This window comes from Telopea speciosissima, chromosome 4, assembly GCF_018873765.1.
Source record: "Telopea speciosissima isolate NSW1024214 ecotype Mountain lineage chromosome 4, Tspe_v1, whole genome shotgun sequence".
NCBI lineage: Eukaryota > Viridiplantae > Streptophyta > Magnoliopsida > Proteales > Proteaceae > Telopea > Telopea speciosissima.
Window position 1 is genome coordinate 48,063,598 of NC_057919.1, and position 20,119 is coordinate 48,083,716.

The window sequence follows — 20,119 nt, forward strand, 5'->3', positions numbered from 1 at the left end:
GTTATCAGTTTTCCAAGTTTGTTCATTGTCCCCTTAAAATAACCTCTCCATAAGAGGAATGTCAATTTTAAAAACATCTGTTTTCCATATATGTAAGGAAATGCAACATATGTCTTCAACCCAAATTATAAGTTATTTCAACATCGATCGATCAAACTCTTTCACATTTGATTCATATTTCACATTCAAATACCTCAATTGATGAACCCAAAGTCTCCATCACCACTCTCTCTGAAACTACTTTAATAGGGGCATAAGAGATAGATAGGTAGACCTGTCAAGTTTCAACATTGAAACCTGTAATATTTACTATCATGAAGTTCTTCATTGATTTAAACAACATGGTGGAAGTACAGTTTAAGGAAACCTCCTTCATACCCACCTCACTAAATACCTAACATCCACCAACCTCTGCAGTTCACAACAAGAACAGTAAAAGTTTCCAATAACAACAAAATCTAAACATGACCCATCATCTTAATTCTCACATACATGATGACAAATGGTTAAGCTACTAAGTTATTCTCCTTCAGTTCTTCATGGAAAGGAACTCAAAAAACTGGCATGGAGTGAAGTCTCTATTCATTGATTGAATACTCAGCTTGGTCTCCTTTTTTGCATCATCACCACAAGGGAAGAGCTGAAGTGTGTTAGAATCTCTACATTCCTCATTGTCTTCCTGAAGACTCTCTTTGGTTATGAGATGTGGGTTTATTGTTGTTATTGGTTATGTATAAGATCTGGTTATGGTGTTTGTTAGGTGGGTAGGAGGAGAACAAGATAAATGCATCATCTGCCACGTGGCAGGGGTTTTTGCAGAGCTTGGCCTCTGCTGTAATTCTCCCTCCTCAAACTGAATCTATACATCTGCTCTACTTTCTGCTACGGCTGCTCTTTGCATTGAAACAGATTCCTGGAAAAGAAGAAAAATAAATAAAGAAGTAAAGAAGAAAGAGCGAATTAACACAAGGCACAAAAGTCCAAAGCCACTGCTCAGTTTCATAACAATAGGCTCAACAGAAAAGGAGTGCAGCTTTTAAGGGATTTTGCTCCTGTCCTGCAGTGGCGGGAGCTGGAGCGTCCAACTCATGGAAACCACCTAAAAATAGTGGTGGGACCCACCTATGAAATGACCACCCCACCCCTATTTTTGTTGTTGTTTGGCTGGGCTGGACGCTCCAGCTCCCGCCACTGTAGGACAGGAGCCAAATCCACTTTTAAGCCCTTTTAGTTTCCCAACATACAAAGCTTTTGGCCTTTTGTTATTCTTATGTGTTCCTTCCTTTTCATGATTTCATATAGGCCTTCTTATGAACTTTAGTTAGTCTTTACTGTCACACTCCAGCCCGGTTTCTAAGGGCCAAGTGTGACTGGATGTGTCTCACATCCAACCAACCCACCAAGATCACAAGTTCTGTACTCTATTCGCAAGCATATCCACAAATACAGAATTAAATACAGCGGAAGCAATTAAATACATAAATAAGGCAGCAATTAAGGAAGACTAAACTGAACAGTGATATATATACATGCATATATATATATATTCAAAAGACCAATGTTACAGTGATTCTTCTATAAACAAAAGAGTTAAACAAAAGACTTATTAACATAAACTATACAAAAGTGTATAACAAAAAGTGGAGAAGAAGCCTGAATCTAGCAGTATCTCAGGAGAACGTGTAGTCATCGCACGAGCACGAAGCATCGTGCACCACCGTCAAAGGAGCATCAACTCCAAGGGCTGAAGGAGAGTCCTGCGTAGAGGAGACTCCCACAGAAGCAGCAACAAGATCATCTAAAAAATAAGGTTAACCATAGGGGTGAGCTCCACAGAGCCTAGTAAGGGAAACACACAAGCAAGTGCAAATAGTCTATGATGCATGACCCAGATCTAAGGATGCACCTAACAGCAATACTAAGTCTCATGAGGTATAACTGCTACTGTAGCAACATACTAGCCTCGGTCCCGAAATATCAAAACCAGCCGTCGGTCACCCGAGCGAAAGCACTCTACTATGGTGAAGACCCGCCAATTTCGGCATGAACCATCGGACCCTAGCAAACCCCCAAAGACTAACCCTACTGTTGATCCCACAGCAGAGCGGATCGCTAACATGGGGACAGTAAATGGCATCCTGGTATTACCCTTCGGACCTACCACGGGTTATCCAACACCTCAACCCCTATTGGTAAGGGTTGTAGCACTGGGTTCATCATAAATCCTAACCATATGCATACTAACATGATGGCATATGAATCAACATAAGATTATACAGTAATTCTGTCCAACAACATCATCATCGTAATAATTCAAAAAAATCAAGTAATATGTGCAGATGCAACATGGAAATGCAGCCTAATATCATGCACATCTAATGCAAAGAAGGGAAAAGCTATAAAACTACATGTTCAGAGTATTATTATGATGTATGGCATGACAAGATTTAACAAATAGAAATTAATAAAACAAACACACTGAAATTAAGGTCAAAATCCCCTTACCTGATGTATCTGACTAGCCTAAGTGAATAAACTCCAGTAAGCAGGGAAGAACAGATCAAGATAGTCCTAAATATGAGACAATAGCAGGGATTAGGTCATGAATTTAGTCCTAGGTCAGTTACCCTCCAAAGATCCCAACAAAACCGGTAAGAAATAGTGGAAACAACCCTAAACAACACATCAAACATCATACATTAGGTTCTGTGATGGTCCAAGGTCAAGTCCCATAGGGTCTAGGTCACAAATGTACCAAAATAGACAGCCGGATGTAGACCTCCAAGGAGCTGGAGGACCGCCCTTAGGCCTGTAATAGCATCTGGCTGCCTGGCCAGAATTGGGGTTTTGGGCCCTGGTGCATGGATCTTCACATGCAGGCCACCAATTTCAGGTTTTAACACTAAACTAAGGTGGGTCAATATGAAATTGCTGTTTAATTTTAAAACCATTATTAATTTTGGGGTTTTTAATCAATTAGTTTCAATTACCCATTTAGGGTTCAATAGGCTATTTAATTGAGCAGGAATTTAAAGGACTGCATACAACACTTAGGTTGCAGCAACATCTAAACCAAAAATCTAATCAAATTTGGGGTCAAGGCATAGAGTTTGGTCAATTAAACCTATATAAGTAAGGTTTAATGGCAGATTTTTAACATAAATTTAATTAGAGGTGGAGAATAGAGAAGATGAAGTTGAAGCAGCAAGTTTTCCATGGCCCACCTGAATTTGACAACAAGAAGAGGTGATGGCAGCTCAATCTTGGGCAGTAAGAACTCCAAAGAAGGCTTCAAAGCTCCAAAATAAAGTATGTAACCAAAGCTCTACGATATGGCTTCTCAATTTCCCCTTCTTCTTCTCTAGTCTTTCTTTAGGTTGGAACGATTTCTCTCTTTGGTCTTTATGATTGTGAATTGTGAATAGTATATTAAGTTAGTTATATATATAGATAGTGGTTTAATTAAGTATTGTTTGTTTTAAAAAAAAGTAAAATCTGTTTTTAGAAATAACTTCTTAAATCTGATTTTAGTTAGAATTAATTACTAATTAGATTATTCTAACTATATAATAATGTCTTATGCCTCAGGGGTAATCCGGGTACGGGTAAATGTTGGGAATAGGATTTCCCACTGGGGATGTGGGTCCCATAGAGGTAAATTTACCAAAATACCCCTATAACTCTAATCGATCAGTACGATACACTATAAAATATAATTAAATCATACTTACAATGGGTTTTAACTAATGGAGAGGTTCTGCATGCTATCCAGGCAGCAGATCAGACACAGGTAGCTCAGGTGCGGGGTTCCATCAGGGGTCCTCTGACTCCAGAAGGGCAAGTTGGGAAGAATCCCTGGAATCCTCCATAGGAGTGTCGAGTGATTCTTCTGTATCCTCGACCGATGCAGCCCATAGCATCGAAGCCACCATAGACTCAGAGCTGGAACCTGAAATCACACAAGTTCCAAAAATTTAAATTTGTTGTGGTTTTCACATTGATGAACCCCAAATTCACTCCAACCAATCAGAGGTTGCCACGTGTCCCAGTCCAAGGAAGGGAGCCAAAATAGGGCCAGTGAAGGACCAACCGTAGGCACCGACCACCAACACCCACAGGCGCGAACCCCATCTGGCGCTGCCACCCTTGGGCGCCTACCCCTTTGGGGGCGTGGACCTCCCTGGGCGCCAACCCCCTTGGGGCGTGGATCTCCTTGGGCGCCAACCCCCCTAGATGAAGACCCCGGGGCACGGATTCCCCGAACACGCCATCCCCGGGCACAATCTCCCTCTAACACAGCAGTCACCATCGCCATAAATAAGACACAAATCGCATCACCAAGGACTCTGGGCCACCGCCTATCGAGTCACGTAGTCTGAACAGACTCATATACTAGGAACCTCATCTACCACGTAGATGAGGTCTATCCACCAAGGATGCCAAGTCTATCATGACACTACGTCTCACAGGAAGACAAACTATCAAGGAGGAGCCCTGCTACTCAGGGACTCTATCCCCTACGGTAAACACTCTACATCAACTAGGACTCTCCACACCGCCATACACTACTATAAAAGGCAAGGTACACAGCCCCGTCAGGGGACATCTAAACTCATATTGAATACTACTATTCATCTATTTGCTTAGAGAGATCTAACTTAGGCATCGGAGAGTCCTAGGCCGGAACCACACCGGTTCTCCCTTGTCACCCAGGGTCTTTTACAGGTTACCGCACTCGAAGGACTGCTGAGTGATTTCTTGACGCAATAGATTGGTGCCGTCTGTGGGAACGATGCTAGCCATTACCTTTACTAGCTTGTTTCCATAACTATTCATACCATGGCACCACGAGGCAAGAAGACCGCTCCCTCCACCAACAATGCCCCTAGAGAGGGGAATGGATCACCTCCTCCGGAGAGCTCAAGTCGTAAAGCCAATGACCAGGACCATGTCACTCTGGAGAGGGAGATCCTAGATAATGATCAAGTTGCGATGGTCGAACCCAACAACGAAGTGGTGGTGGAGGTGGTACCTGACCCCAATGCTCCAGTAACTATGGGTCAGATCAATGACCTACAGAGACAGATCCTCGAGGATCAACGACTCTTCCGTGACTACCTGAGGCAACGTGCAACATCATACCATTGCAGGACGGACCCTCGACGTGAACAGAGCCCCAGGAGGACCCCTTCCAGGGGTAACAGATCAGAGAGGCACACCATGCAGTGGGGAGAGCCATCCCAACCTAGGGGGAGATCGGTGGATCCTCCAGCACGGTTGAATCAGGGGAGAATGCCATCACACCGATCGGTAGTACCTAACCCAGAAGGGTCCATCCGGAGGTCAGTGTTTGATGGTCGACTAGGAGGAAGTCATGTACCAGGGCAAAGCCAAACTTACCATGAAGCAAGCCCCTCGCGGTCAAGACAAGATTCGTCACGACGTGACCCTACACCCTCTCACCAACAGTCGAAACGTGAAGGGACTTCCAGGAGAGGGCGTGAATGAGCTCGTAGTGAGCGACCAGTCAGACGTGAAGGACAAACACGGGATGAAGAGCTAGACAAGAGACTCCGAGAGTTGGACGAGATGCTGGAAGGGTTGAAGAAGCAGACCAAGGGTGAGCCACACTCAATCCCTAGATAACACCCCTTCTCAGAAGACATCATGTCAGCCTCACTCCCATCCAGGTTTAGGCTACCCACCTTTGAACTCTACAGTGGTACCACCGACCCTAATGACCACATCAACTATTTCAATGGCATGATGACGCTATATGGTGGATCGGACGTGGTATCCTGTCGAGCATTCCCTGCATCCCTCAAGGGTGCGGCGACCTCATGGTTCTCCAGGTTGCGACCACGGTCAATTGGGTCGTTTGCAGAGCAATGCGAATAGTTTGTGACCCGCTTCCAGAGCAACGTCAAGTAAAAGAAGACCACGGTCAATCTACTGAATGTGATACAAAATCCTGGGGAGTCCCTCAGGGACTATGTCAGTAGGTTCACCAAGGAGTCCTTAGAAGTCAGAGACCTAGACGATCAGACCCAGCATGCCGCCTTGGCAGGGGGCATCCGAGACATGGAGTTGATCAAGGACCTGGGGCGTCATGAGACCAGGACTATGAAGGAGCTCCTGGAGCGATGCAACGAGTTCGCCAACATGGCCGAGATAGTACAAGCTCGGAAGAAGGCAATTGAAGCCAAGCCACAGGATAGCAAAAGGTCAGCACCTGATGACCATAAAGAGAGTAAGAGGTCAAGGACTGAACGTCGATAAGAGAAGGGCAATCGCCCAACAGGAAGAAGGGACCTTCACCTAGAGAGGACTGAGAGAGCAGGCAGTTCAGAGTTCACACCGCTGAACACCACCAGGTCTTAAATCCTCATGCAAATCCAGGACCATGACCTAATTCGATGGCCACGACCCATGCTAGTAGGACCTGAGAAGCGCAATCCCAACAAGTACTGTCTCTTCCACAAGGACTATGGGCATGACACAGAAGACTGCTACCAACTGAAGAGGGAGATAGAAGGCCTTGTGAAAGCAGGGAGTTTGAACAAGTACGTGAAGGGGAGATGTGATGGCCGTTCGGGCCAAGGAGATCGAGGATGTGACCGAGAAAGAGAACCAAGGAGGGAAGAAAGAAGAGTGGACCAAGATAGGGAGAGAGACCGCACTGATGAAAGAAGAGATGTAGCAGAGCTCAGCGGCACCAAGGGAGCCCCCATCCTCACCATACTAGGAGGACCGGGGCAAGAATCAACCAGGAAGGCCAAAGCCCATGCCAGGTTCTTGGGAGTAGCAGAGAAGCCAAGCAAGATGGCCAAGACCGAGACGGTGATCTCCTTCTCAGAAGATGACTTCGAAGGTATGAGCTTTCCACATGAGGATGCCCTGGTAATATAGGTGGAGATAGCCAACCGACCCGTGCACAGGGTACTGATAGATACAGGGGCGTCCGTGGATGTACTCTCACTGGAAGCCTACCGCAAGTTCGGATTCAGAGACGATCAACTCAAGCCAGAGCCCACCTGCCTCCATGGATTCTTGGGTTCCACAGCCCCCATCAGAGGCACCATAGAGCTGCCCATCACCTTTGGAGAGCACCCTCGATAGGTGACCATCATGGTAAACTTCATGGTCGTCAGGTCCGTGGTGTCGTTCAATGGCCTCCTAGGGCGACCTTCCCTGATAGCCCTTAGAGGTGTGGCATCTCCACTCCACCTAAAGATGAAGTTCCCCACTGACAACGGAGTGGGGGAAGTTCGAGGTGATCAGAAGAAGGCCAAAGACTGCTATGCCACCTTTGTGATGAAGAACAATGGCAACACACGAGGGATGATACTATACATAGAGAACCTGGTCAGTGACCAGAGAGATGAATTGACAAAAAAAAAAGGAAGACCAGTGGTGGACCTCATCCCCTAGCCACTCAGCAAAGATGACCCTTCCAAGGTCGTACAGGTTGGCTCATTATTGAGCGATGAGCAGAAAGAAGAACTGGGGCATCTCCTCTAAACTAACATGGATGTCTTCGCATGGTCAACTGCAGACATGCCAGGCATACCCAGATCCATAGCAGAGCACAGATTGCATGTAAACCCAACCAGGAAGCCCGTTCAGCAGAAGAGAAGAAATTTCACCCTCGACTGACAAGCAGCCATCAAAGAAGAGGTCAAGAAGTTGAGCCGAGAAGGGTTCATCAGGGAAGAGAAGTTCCCTACCTGGCTCGCGAACGTGGTCATGGTACCCAAGCCTAATGGGAAGTGGAGAATGTGCATCGACTACACGGACTTGAGCAAGGCATGCCCAAAAGACGAGTACCCACTACCCAGGATCGATCTGTTGATCGACGCCACTTCCGGACATGAGATGTTGAGTTTCATGGATGCCTACTCTGGTTACAACCAGATCCTCATGTATGAGGATGACGAATCTTACCCCTCCTTCTGAACGGACAAGGAGAACTATTGTTATCATATCATGTCATTCGGATTGAAGAATACAGGGGCCACCTACCAGAGGATGGTCAACAAGATGTTCGAAGAACAGATTGGGCGCAATACGGAGGTGTACGTAGATGACATGCTTATGAAAAGCGTCCAAGCCCATTAACACCTGACTGACCTGGAAGAAGCGTTCACCGTGCTGAGAAGAAACCAAATGAAACTCAACCCTGCAAAGTGTGCCTTCAGAGTCACGTCAGGCAAATTCTTGGGGTTCATGGTCTCAGTACGGGCAATAGAAGCCAACCCATCCAAGATCAAGGCCATCCAAGAGATGGCACCACCTCGGACAGTCAGAGAAATACAGAGATTGAATGGAAGCATCGCTGCCCTCTTAAGGTTCGTGTCACGGTCGGGAGACAAGTGTCTGCCATTCTTCAAGACATTGAAAAACCTCCGAAGTCCTAAAGACTTTGCATGGACAGAGGAATGCCAAAAAGTGTTTAAAGAGCTGAAGGTGTACCTCGAGAATCCACCATTGCTTGGGTGCCCAGAGCCCAACGAAGAGTTGTAGATCTACTTGGTGGCGACACCCGTTGCAGTAAGTGCAGTGCTACTAAAAGAAGAGGGTAGGATTCAGAGACCCATTTATTATGTTAGCCATGTCTTGATTGATGCAGAGACCAGGTACACAAGGATTGAGAAGGTAGCGTATGCACTGGTGATCGCGGCTAGGAAGCTCAGACCTTACTTCCAAGCCTATACCATCATAGTCTTCACCAACTTACCATTGAAGAAGGTACTGCACAAGACAGACATCTCTGGACGGTTGATCGCCTGGGCTATTGAACTGAGCGAACACGACATCAGGTACCAACCCAGGATGGCTATTAAAGGCCAAGCTCTAGAGGACTTCATTGTCGAATGCACCCTACCGAAGACTGAGGTAGAAGCAGAGGAACCAAAGGACCAAGATCGAGGATCATGGGAGATGTTCGTGGATGGTTCGAGTAACGCCACAGGAAGCGGAGCTGATTTCATACTCACCAGCCCCGAAGGATTTTGAATCCAGTCTGCTCTCCAATTTACCTTCCCAGCATCCAACAATGAAGTAGAGTACGAAGCACTACTGACTGGACTCCGGGTGGCCAAAGCCATTCAAGTCACACACCTATCCATCCGGAGTGACTCCCAGCTAGTGGTAAATCAGGTGAATGGAGAGTATGAGGCGAAGGTCGAGCGAATGGCATCATATCTAGCACGTGCTCAGGAATTGATCGAGGGGTTTGTGAAGTTCTAGATGGTTCGAGTTCCCAGGGTAGAAAATGCCACCATCGATGCACTGTCCAGGCTAGCCAATGATGAACTCAAAAATCTGGCCAGTGCAGTGTACGTGGAAATATTGCATGAACCAACATACCAGGAGAAGCAAGTCAACAAAATTGAGGAAGGGCCTAGCTGGATGGACCCTATACTCAACTACTTACAGAGCGACGTCTTACCAGAAAACAAGGTCGAAGCAAGGAAAATAAGGATGAGAGCTACAAAGTACACCGTCCTGGATGGAGTACTGTATAAGAGGGGGGCCACAGCACCACTGCTTCGGTGCCTAGGACCCAACAGAGCCCAATATGCCCTGGCAGAAGTACATGAGGGGATCTATGGAAGCCACATGGGAGGATGACATCTAGCCTACAAAGTCCTTCGACAAGGACTCTATTAGCCGAGAATGCAAGAGGAAGCGGTGCAATACGTCAAGGCTTACGAGCAATGTCAATTGTTCGCCCCAGTACCCCATCTACCCACCACTAAACTGACATCGATCCTCAACCCTATTCCCTTTGCCATATGGGGGGTAGACATCTTGGGAGACTTCACAGCAGCATCAGGCAACCGCAAGTACTTGGTGGTTGCCATCAACTACTTCACCAAGTGGGTAGAGGCCAAACCATTGGCCAAGATCACAGAAAATAAAATGGAGAAGTTCGTTCGTGACGACATCATCTACATGTTCGGTGTGCCAAAAATCATAGTCTCCTACAATGGGAAGCAATTCAATAACCTGAAGTTTAGAGCCTTCTACCAAAGCTACAACATTGACTATCGGCTTGTTTCGGTAGCATACCCATAGGCCAATGGTCAGGTGGAGGTAACAAACCGAACCCTACTGGATGGCATAAAGAAAAGACTAGAAGGAGCCAAAGGGAAGTGGGTCGAAGAACTACTGAGTGTCCTGTGGGCATACCGCACCACAGTAAGAACACCTACAGGGGAAATCCATTTCGCCTAGCATATGGTACAGAGGCACTAGCACCGGTAGAGGTCCTCGCCATGTCCCACAGAGTACTGCACTTCAATGAAAGGACATATATAGATGGACTGCGAGCAAACCTGGACTTCCTGGATGAGGTACCAGAGAAGGCACTCCTGAGAAACATAGTGTACCAGTAGCGCACAACCAAATACTACAACGCCAGGGCACGAGAGAGGTTATTTCACTAGGGGGACCTAGTCCTAAGGAGGGCAAGTGCATCGCAGCCGCAGAAAGAAGGGAAGCTATTAGGAAACTAGGAAGGACCATACATAGTTTCCAAGCAGATACGTCCAGGGACATACCACTTGAAAACTCCAGGGGGCAAGAAGGTAGATCATACCTGGAACTCAGAACACCTGAAGAAGTACTATCAGTAGAAGTAACAGCAGCACCACCAATAGCAGCAGTAAAATAGTAGCGGTAGTGGTAACAGTAGTGGTAGCAGTAGCAGTAGATGGCATCGCTGTTTCAAGAATAATTTGAAATTTTTTATTGAAGTAAAGAGTTGGTTTCGAAAATACTCGTCTTCTACTACTCGACCGGATCACTGCCACTACACCAAGGCGTTATGCCACTAAGGCCCGTTGGCCACCAAGGCCCATTGGCCACCAAGGTCCGTTGGCCACTAAGGCGTTATGCCACCAAGGCCCGTTGGCCACCAAGGTCCGTTGACCACCAAGGCCCGTTGGCCACTAAGGCGTTATGCCACCAAGGCCCGTTGGCCACCAAGGTCCGTTGACCACCAGGGCCCGTTATGCCACCAAAGCGTTATGCCACCAAGGCGCTATGCCACCAAGGCCTGTTGGCCATCAAGGTTTGTTGACCACCAAGGCGTTATGCCACCAAGGCTCATAGGCCACCAAGGTCCGTAGACCGCCAAGACGTGAACATCACTAAGGACTACAGACCACCGAGGATTACAAAGGTAAGAAAACCATCAAAGATGCAACAAAGATCACATATATGCAACATCCACATCGAAGAAGATAAAAAAGTCAAGTACATACAATCCAAAAGAGATCACAATCCAAAGTTCAACATCTAAAAAACACCTATCAACTCAGGGTGCATCAGACGGAGGGGCGGCATCCGACCCAGCGGGGGACATCATATGAGCCTTAGCAAGACGAGCAACACTCTCCTCTAGCAAGACCACCCCCTCCTCTGTCGCCACAACGTCACCCTCCAGAGAAGCATGAGCCACAACCGCAGTCGCAGGAAACAATGTGGTGACCTCTGGGAACCCAGAAAAATCATAGTCGTGGGTCGTCTCCAGAATGCGAACTGCCAAGTCTCGGATGCCGGCGTCATATATCTCCTAATTGTACTTGTAGAAGTACACAGTGATCTCAGGAGACTTCTGATAAGCTGCCACTACTCTCTCCCCAGCCTCGGACACCTCAACCTCATGACTCTGCCTCAAGGCGCGAAGCTCCTCCTCTAGGGCATGAACTCTAGATGAGCTCTCCGCCGCAGTAGCAGACGCCAACCTAAGCTCCTCTGCCATACTCCTCTCCCATGCCACGGTCTCCTCCCGGGCGACCTTATGCCCCTGAAGCTCCTTCTCCAAGCCCTGGAACTTGCAGTTCAGCTGAATCTCTCAGAAGGCATGGCTCTCCAGGCGAAGCACCGTCTCTGTGAAACGATGTTGGACCTCCAAGCAACCTAGTCACAAAGAATCATCCCAAGTACAAGAACAATAACAATGCCAAAAGCAAAAGAGTGAGATGTACAACTCACAGAAGCCAAGTCCTGGTAGAGGGACTGTGTCAAGAAGGTATCGCTAAACCCCTGCAGGACCGAACGCTTGCCGGGAATCCTCCCCATATCCAGCCACTCTCGGCATACATTGCGACTGGTAAACGTTGCTCCCTCCTGAAGATCCCAAGGTAGCGCTAAAGGAGAGGAGGTGGGCGGATTAGCAACAGTGTCAGAAGAAGAGGAGATCACCACTTTGCCTCTAGAAGGGGGGAACAGAGGATCCAGGAACAGCGACAACATGAGACAACCACAGAAGGATAACCCGCGGTCCAGTCCTCACCGAGCCAGGGGGTCAGGGCCTCCCTTTCGCTTGGTCCCAGCAACCCCGAAAGAAGAAGAAGTAGGAGCTGGAGGATCAACAGCAAAAGAACTACCCTTAGGTGGAGTAGTCTGAGTACTCCACTTCCGTAGATCCGAGCGGAAGACACTAAGATCAGGTCGAATATCCACTGCACAGCAACATACAATCAAGAAACATAAGACAAAGTCAGACAACATGTACACAGAAGAAAAGTACATAAGCAAAGACCAAAGAAGCTAAAATATCTTACCAGGACTCAACTTCCAAAGGCATAAGAAGGCCTCTGAATCCAGCTGACGGACGTCGAACGGGTTGCATCCCTGACATCGCTGGAGGGAGTCGCACTGAAATTCGCTCAACTCAAGAGGGTGGTTCACCCCCTTGACATCAATAACCTCCCAGGTAGATCGCAAGGCACATCGGGGGACCATGGCAAAAAATAAGCGGTCTCTCCAATACTTCACCGAGTTGGTGATCCCCACCAGAGGATTGAGCGATGCAAGCGACCCCCTAGGGAGACGATGGGCGAAGTGGTAACACCCCCCTTCCCCCTTCTTCAACACATAGAAGTAAGAGAACAGGGGAACGGTGACGGCACGCCCCATTCGAGCGAAGAACACATAGAAGCCTAGAATGACACTCCAAGACTTGGGCAACACCTGCCCAGGAGTGACATCCCAGTGCTCCAACACCAACTCCATAAAACAGGAGATAGGGAAACGAAGACCATGGGCAAAAAAGATATGGTAAAGGCTGACCTCATCTGCTCGATGGGAGTAAGCGCGGTCATCAGGACTAGGGATGGGAAATATGACCTCAAAGGGTATATGGTACTCTCGACGAAGTGATGCCAAGTCCGAAGAAGTCAAGATGCTAGGAATATGAGCCAACTTGCTCCTAGGGTCACCGACTGAAGTAGAAGCTTTAGAGGCCTTACGACCCCTGCTAGGGGCTGGACCTCCAGAAACCTCCTCCTCCCCATCACGAGCAACAGGGGAAGGCAAGGAAGAGGAAGTATCCACGGGGGATGACGACCCCGAAGAAGACTCCTCAACAGATCCAACAACGATCATAGTCGGAACAGAGTCATCGGATGAAGACATGGACAAACAATGAAGCAGACTAGTTACTAGCTACTTACTCAGAATGGCGGTCTCCCAAAGCAAAGCAACCAATGCGAAGAAAGGGATGACAACCTGCAACCACCAATGTAGAACCAATAAAAAAAAATTAAAAAAAAAAGGAAAAAAAAAGAGAAGAGAAAGAAAGGAGCATACCAGACGCCGATCAAAGGGCGTGAATCGGAAGGGCGCGAATCGAAAGGGCGCGAATCGGAGGGGCGCAAATCAGATGGGCGGGAACCAGATGGGCACCGATCAGACAGTAGGCGTGGACCCCTTGACGGGCGTGGACCGTGGTAGATGGGCGCCGATCAGACAGCAGGCGTGGACCCCTGACGGACCGCATCATATTTATTCTGTAAGTTTGCATGCCCCCATCCCTCATTGAACTTAGTGAAGTTCACCCCTTGCATACACATTCTTTTAGTTGTGGTTGCAAATACTTGTGATTGTAGTAAGCACGGGTTTCTATCCGGTACTTACGTAGATGATGTTGGACCGATACCATTCTGAGTTTGTGTAACATGACTTAAGTCGTATTGTTGGTTGTTGTGTTGGTGCGAGCAATGGACTGGAAACGTGTTATTCCTGCCCTTCTTTATTATTTAAGGTTACAAGGTTGTATAAATAATATATTTATATTTACATATACGTTTCAATACTGTATATTGCAAGTAATAATTTGATATTAAATTATTAAATTATCATATTAGACCCTTTATTACAAGACCTATTTAATATTTATTTCCGCTGCTCTGATTTGCAAGAAATTATGGTGTACTGTGACGGTAAAGGTATTGCATCTGAGATCCTGGCAGTCAATGTGGGATAACAGTTGGCACCCTAGTCATACCAGGTGGCTCTTTTGGGAGTGGGGTGTGACAGCTCCGGCAAAGCTCCTCTACTTTCACCCCTATTTCTGAAGTCCAAGAGATCCCATCTGCTGCTCCAGTTGTTAAGCCTTATGAGTTGATCACTCTTGGGGCATCTGCTTCGACTTCTCCAGCTTTCACCGCAATGACCGACCATTGCTTGGACCCAAGCTCCTCTTCCATGTCTCGCCTACCAGGTTCTGCTTGCTATTCGGCACCACCGCTACTTTTTGGCTCCTCTAAAGCCCCTAACCATGGTCGTTTGAAGACTTGCAGCTGTCGTCGCCATTAACAATCTACCTCCGGCTCACCTCTTGACAGAGAGCTCCCATCTTTCCTTGTTCCTGAGATGAGTTTGAACCTCTCCATAGCTACAACAGATACCTTGCTACCTCGTATGCTGGAGACTTAGAACTCCTTTGCCCCCGAAGCTTCAGAGCCACAGGTCTCTGGTTCGTCATCACCCTAGCCTCTTCGCTGTTTCAGAACTTGCAAAAATAGCAGGCGTAGATCCAAAAAGCTCCCTCTCCCAACAGCGGTGCTACTTGCCTGCTTGAACCATTGATCCCACTGACAACCTTGGTCTGATAGCTCCTCAACAGGCTTTGACCTAGTTGCCACTGCTACTATATCACATCCGCAAGCTCAGATGGCTGGTCCTTTGGTCCCAAGTCCAGATGGCTCTTCTGCCGCAGTTGAATGTTCAGGTTTTGGAATTGCTGAATCTTCGATTGGTGTCCAAGCTTCTGGTCCTCTTGTCACTACGCTCCAAACTTGTTTGTCGTTGCAGGCCATTGCCTCAGGTACGTAAAGTTCCTACCAGTATGGACTTCGATCTCATAACCGCTGCCACTCCCTGGAAGGTATCCCCACCCCTGTTACCCACCTTGAACCCTTACACCTACCACCATCTTTTGTCCACTCAACTTACCCCTATTCCGTTAAACCCCCTGTGACGTCCTCTCCCCAGCTCCCCTCTCCTCCATAACACCCATACTCGGCTTCTCGCCTCTTGCCCTTTTTCCTTCTTAACCTTACCTAACCATTCTCTTAACCTAAGTAATTCTCTTAACGCCTGTCCCATTTGCCCCAACGTCAAAGAACCTATTTTGGCTCCACGTACTGCTTTTTCACGCTCCTTTTCTAACCCTAGTCCTACCCAACCATCCCTGGCCCACCACTTGCGTCCACACCCTCCTCTGATCCGGTCTTTAACCCCTCCCATGAACCGTCCCCCCCACTAACCGTCACCCTCTGAACGAAACCACTCAAAATCCTCCCCCCCTCCCCTCCCTGGTTCCCTTGTTTGGATTGAGCTCCACTATCCTAATCTGTCCTCCTGTCAATGAGGCCCACTCTGGTGAGACCCCCTCCCCCCTCCCCTGTCTCTAGCCCCCCTTCTGGTCCTGTTGTGCCTTCTCCTCTCTTTATCCTGCCATCTTATGGTCTTCCCCCTATGGCTCACTCCTTGGCTCGTCGCCATCTTATTACCTACTCTCACAAGAGATATAGAAGCCTTCCCCCTCGGGTGTCGCCGCCTAACCCCTTTCACTCATGTGTGTAGGATTAATTTGGAAAGTTAGGGGTCTTAATTCCTTGGACAAGCCTGCTGAGATTCGCTCTCTCATCAAATCCAACAATGCTTCATTCTATGCTCTTTTTGAAACTTGAGTTCTTCAGGACAATGCCCCCCGTATTGTCTCCTCTATTGCTCCCTCTTGGTCCTTCCTTTCGAACTATGACCACTCCCCCAATGGTCGTATTTGGATCCTTTGGGACCTTACAAAAGTTCATATCTCGTCCTCCTTCTCCTCCTCCCAAATTCTTCACCTGCATCTATCCCTCCTCAACCCCTTGTCCTCTCTCTTCTTTTCGGTTGTTTATTCCTTAAACAAAGCTATCGATTGTCTTCCTTTATGGAATGACCTTTCTCTTCTCCAATCTCGTGTTGGCACCCTTCCCTAGGGTGTAGGAGGTGACTTCAATGTTGTTCGTTTCGGATTTGAAAAAATTGGTGGTCGCCCTCTTGATCTCCCCTCAGTCAATGCCTTCAATGATTGCATTGAATATCTTGGAATCAATGTTTTGAGATGGTCGCGATCCCCCTTTACCTGGCATAATAGGAGACTGGGGCCTGATCGAATTGCTTGTAAAATTGACCATTTCCTCGTCAATGATGCTTGGCTATCCCTTTTCCCCAATGCTCATGCCTCCCTCCTCCCTGGTATGTCTGATCCCCTTGTCTCCTCCTCATCCAACCCTACTCCTCCTTTGGCCCAAAGCCTTTCAAATTCTTTGACATGTGGTCTTCCCATTCCCTTTTTCTTCCCTCCGTTAGTGAGGCTTGGTCCAAGCCTATCCATTGTTTCTCTCTCCCTTTCCTTGCTTTTGTAAAAAAGCTTCGAAATACCAAAGCTGCTCTCAAAGTCTCCATCTTTGGTAATATTTCCTCCTGGCTTTCCTCCTGCCATTCCAAACTCTCTCTTGTCTAATCCCAAGTCCAGTCGGGCATGCTCCACCCTTGGCTTGCTGAGGAAGAGAAAAGGCTCCCCTTTGAGCTATCCTCTCTCTCCTACCAAGAAGAGAGTTTTCTCCACCAAAAATCCTGCATTTAATGGCTTGAGCTTGGAGACTCCAATTCGGCTTACTTTCATCATTCTTTGAAAGCCCGCTCCAACTCTAATTCCATTACCATGCTCTTGGGTTCGGATGGCTCCCCCATCACTGATGCCCTCAGCGTTAAAAATCGAGTCATCTTCTTTTTCTCCTCTCTTCTGCCCCTCCTCTCTCCTCCTCCCCATCCCCCCTAATCTCATCAATAAATTTGTCCCCTCCTTTTTGGATCTCCTCCAATCCATTCCCTCGAATGATGAAATCCTTAAAGCGGTTCTCTCGCATAAATCCAATCGGGCTCCAGGTCCTGACAGATTCAGTATGGGATTCTTCTTGGCTAGTTGGAACATCATTAAAGATGATCTCATTAAAGCCATCCACAGCTTGTTCTATAATCCCGGTCAGCTCCCCCGCATTAACCAAACATTCCTTTGCCTCATCCCCAAAATAGAGGGTGCCTCTTCCTTGTCGGACTTAAAGCCTATCTCCCTCTGCAATCTTCTCTACAAATTCATTGCCAAAATTCTGGCTAATCAGCTTCAGTTGGTGATTCCTTCTTTAGTTACCCCAAACCAATCGGCCTTCACCTCTGGTAGAAGCATTGCCGACAATATTCTCCTGTGTGTGGAGATTGTCCGGGGCTTTGACCGCAAATCTATGGTGTCTTGCTGCAGACTTAATTACAATATAGAAATCAGCAGATCCAATAAGGCAAGACATCTTACTAAGCACCATGGCTTGAAAATGTAACTCACATAATTGACTCGCTTAACAGCAATGAGATCAAGGGGTCCATCCCAGCTTGGACAGTAGCTGGGCAGTGCAATTCCTGCGCTTGTCTCTGCCATGTGGCATGTACAATTGAAAAAATTGGACCCATTTAATAGTACAACATGTATTGGTCAGGTTTCAAATTTGGTGCCATGATTCAATCATATGGCCCACCTTGTGTAATTTCATTCCACATTTTACTCTGTATTTTCAACAACCCAGAATTTTGCAAAGATTGTATTTTTCACCAATTTTCTTTGCTTTAACCCTTTACAGTAGGAAATCCCAGATTGGACCAAACTTGGAGAATAAGGGACTGAAAAGCCACTAGAGCTGCACGAAGGTGCAAGTTCAGCAGTTCTGCACCTGTTTGACCTTGCAATAAAATAACATGAAGTATGATTAAGGATGACTTCACTTGGCTTTGAAGAAAGTGGTAAATGCTTTGAGCACAACTTCCTGACTAAATTTCTGGATCTAAGGATACCAAAATGTATTAAGTCCCTACAAACCGTGCAAGAAAAGGACAAACCTTGATTAGGAAATGTGTTTACAATGCTCACAACTTCATCCCTAGATATCCCATCCTTCGCGTACATTTTATGGACACTATTTACAATATCTTCATGGGTTGGTAGCCTGCTTCACAAATATTATTTCAGGTAAGGAAGGTTATTGACCAAATAAACAATTTAGAATATCATGAAGGACATAATTGTGCCAAAAATCAGCAGTAAGAGAAGCATGAACATATGAAGAGGAAATTGGATACTTTCTACATATGACCAAATGAACATTTCTCCTTGAATGATAAGAAACTAAAAGGAGCGTACCCAGTGCACGAGGCTCCTACCATTGCAGGGTCTGGGGAGGGTCATAATGTATGCAGCTTTACCCCCGCTTCACGGAGTGGCTGTTTCCTGACTTGAACTCGCGACCATTAGGTCACAATGGAGCAACTTTACCATTGAGCAATTGCTAAAGGGCGTACCTAGTGCATGAGGCTGCCGCCACTGAGGGGTCTAGTGTAACGTCCCAAACCCAGGCAGGGTCTTAGGCACCACTCTCACGAGCGCCAACCCAGAAGGTTACAATCTTACATTAGTAGTAATAAATAAATCCTAGACTCGCTTACAACATAGCGTAAGCTTTAGTTATTAAATAACAGTTCAGTCAAATGTATACACTGGTGGCAATTATTGACAAAGTTCTACAACACCTCACCCACCCAAATGAGACCCTCTTCTCATACCAGTTTTTCTTCACAATCCTATCATTCAGCATCATAAATACCCAAATCTCTCAATTGTTTTTATAACTTCACAGCAGCTCTCATTAAATCCCATTCTTTTTCTTTGATATCTAACCAGCAAATTACATGAAGAACCGAGAATACTTTTACCTTAATACCTCAGCCCAGGTGCACAGAACTCTAATTCAATCTTCAATTTCTCAAACAACCAACTAATCTCTCAGTTCCTCACTCAATTGGTAAACCCAGGATCAATTTCTTCTTATTTCTCCCATGATTTTAGCTATTAATTGTGAATTTCAGTCCCATTCTAATTCATACCCGAGAGGGTAAGCAAGCCAAGATTGAATCTAGAAGAGAATAGGTAGTATGAAAATAGATAGTTAGATTGTAGAGCTGGAGTCCCACCAGTCTACCAGCTGTAGGAGTCCCACCTGGGTTGCTGAGTCTCACAGCTCTTGTTTCTCATAAGGGTTCTCACAAGAGGAATTTTTTTTTTCTTCAAAATTCTGGGTTGCCTTTGAGAGCAGCCAGGACTTGCATTATATGGAGATGAAAATCTTGAGTACAACACAATGACATTAAGAGACTCTTAGAACCCCTGAACCCCTTTGGAATTCCCCATACATAGAGAATAATTCCTAGACATTGAAACTATCCCAAAGACCTAGAAAACTGTTCCCAGACATAGGAACTACAAATAAGATATAATAACTACTAAACTAGGAAAACTAAAAGATTAATTAATACTACCTAGGAAAGTAAAACCCACTACATTAATTAACCTAGGAACATATAAAGACAAAATAAGAATACAAAAAGTCTTCTCCAGCAGTTGTTCCAAAATAATGGACCCAAGTGGACCCAAAAAGAACTATATAAAATAAACTCAGCAGGGCTAGGTTGGGACAGCAAGGACCTGCCTACGGCTTGGGTTGGTGCTGGCCTATGGACCAGTATCTGGACCAGGTTCTGGAAAAGAACCTTTTGAGCCAATTTCTCCATGCATCAATTCTCCCCTTCTTAGAAAAAACTCGAACTTGAGTTTTGGTCAAGGAAGAGATCAGCTTGAAGTGATGGAGATCAGACTTCAATCCAAAACAATGCTCTGGCAGCTCTCTGAAGTCGGGGATGTAGTTGTGCAATTGTGGTTCACATTCGTGGT

The 20,119-nt window shown here is 46.6% G+C and overlaps 1 long non-coding RNA gene across 1 annotated transcript in view; it reads right to left on the reverse strand.

Annotated features, from left to right (window-relative positions):
- Positions 1 to 2,724: 2,724 nt before the first annotated feature.
- LOC122660046 overlaps positions 2,725 to 20,119 on the reverse strand; it is a 32,818-nt gene continuing 15,423 nt past the window's right edge. Inside the window, exons 2-4 of the long non-coding RNA XR_006332606.1 lie at positions 18,235 to 18,341; positions 14,697 to 14,702; positions 2,725 to 2,738 (exon numbers count right to left, since the gene is read on the reverse strand). This is a non-coding gene — a long non-coding RNA (uncharacterized LOC122660046). The remainder of the gene's footprint in view (positions 2,739 to 14,696; positions 14,703 to 18,234; positions 18,342 to 20,119) is intronic.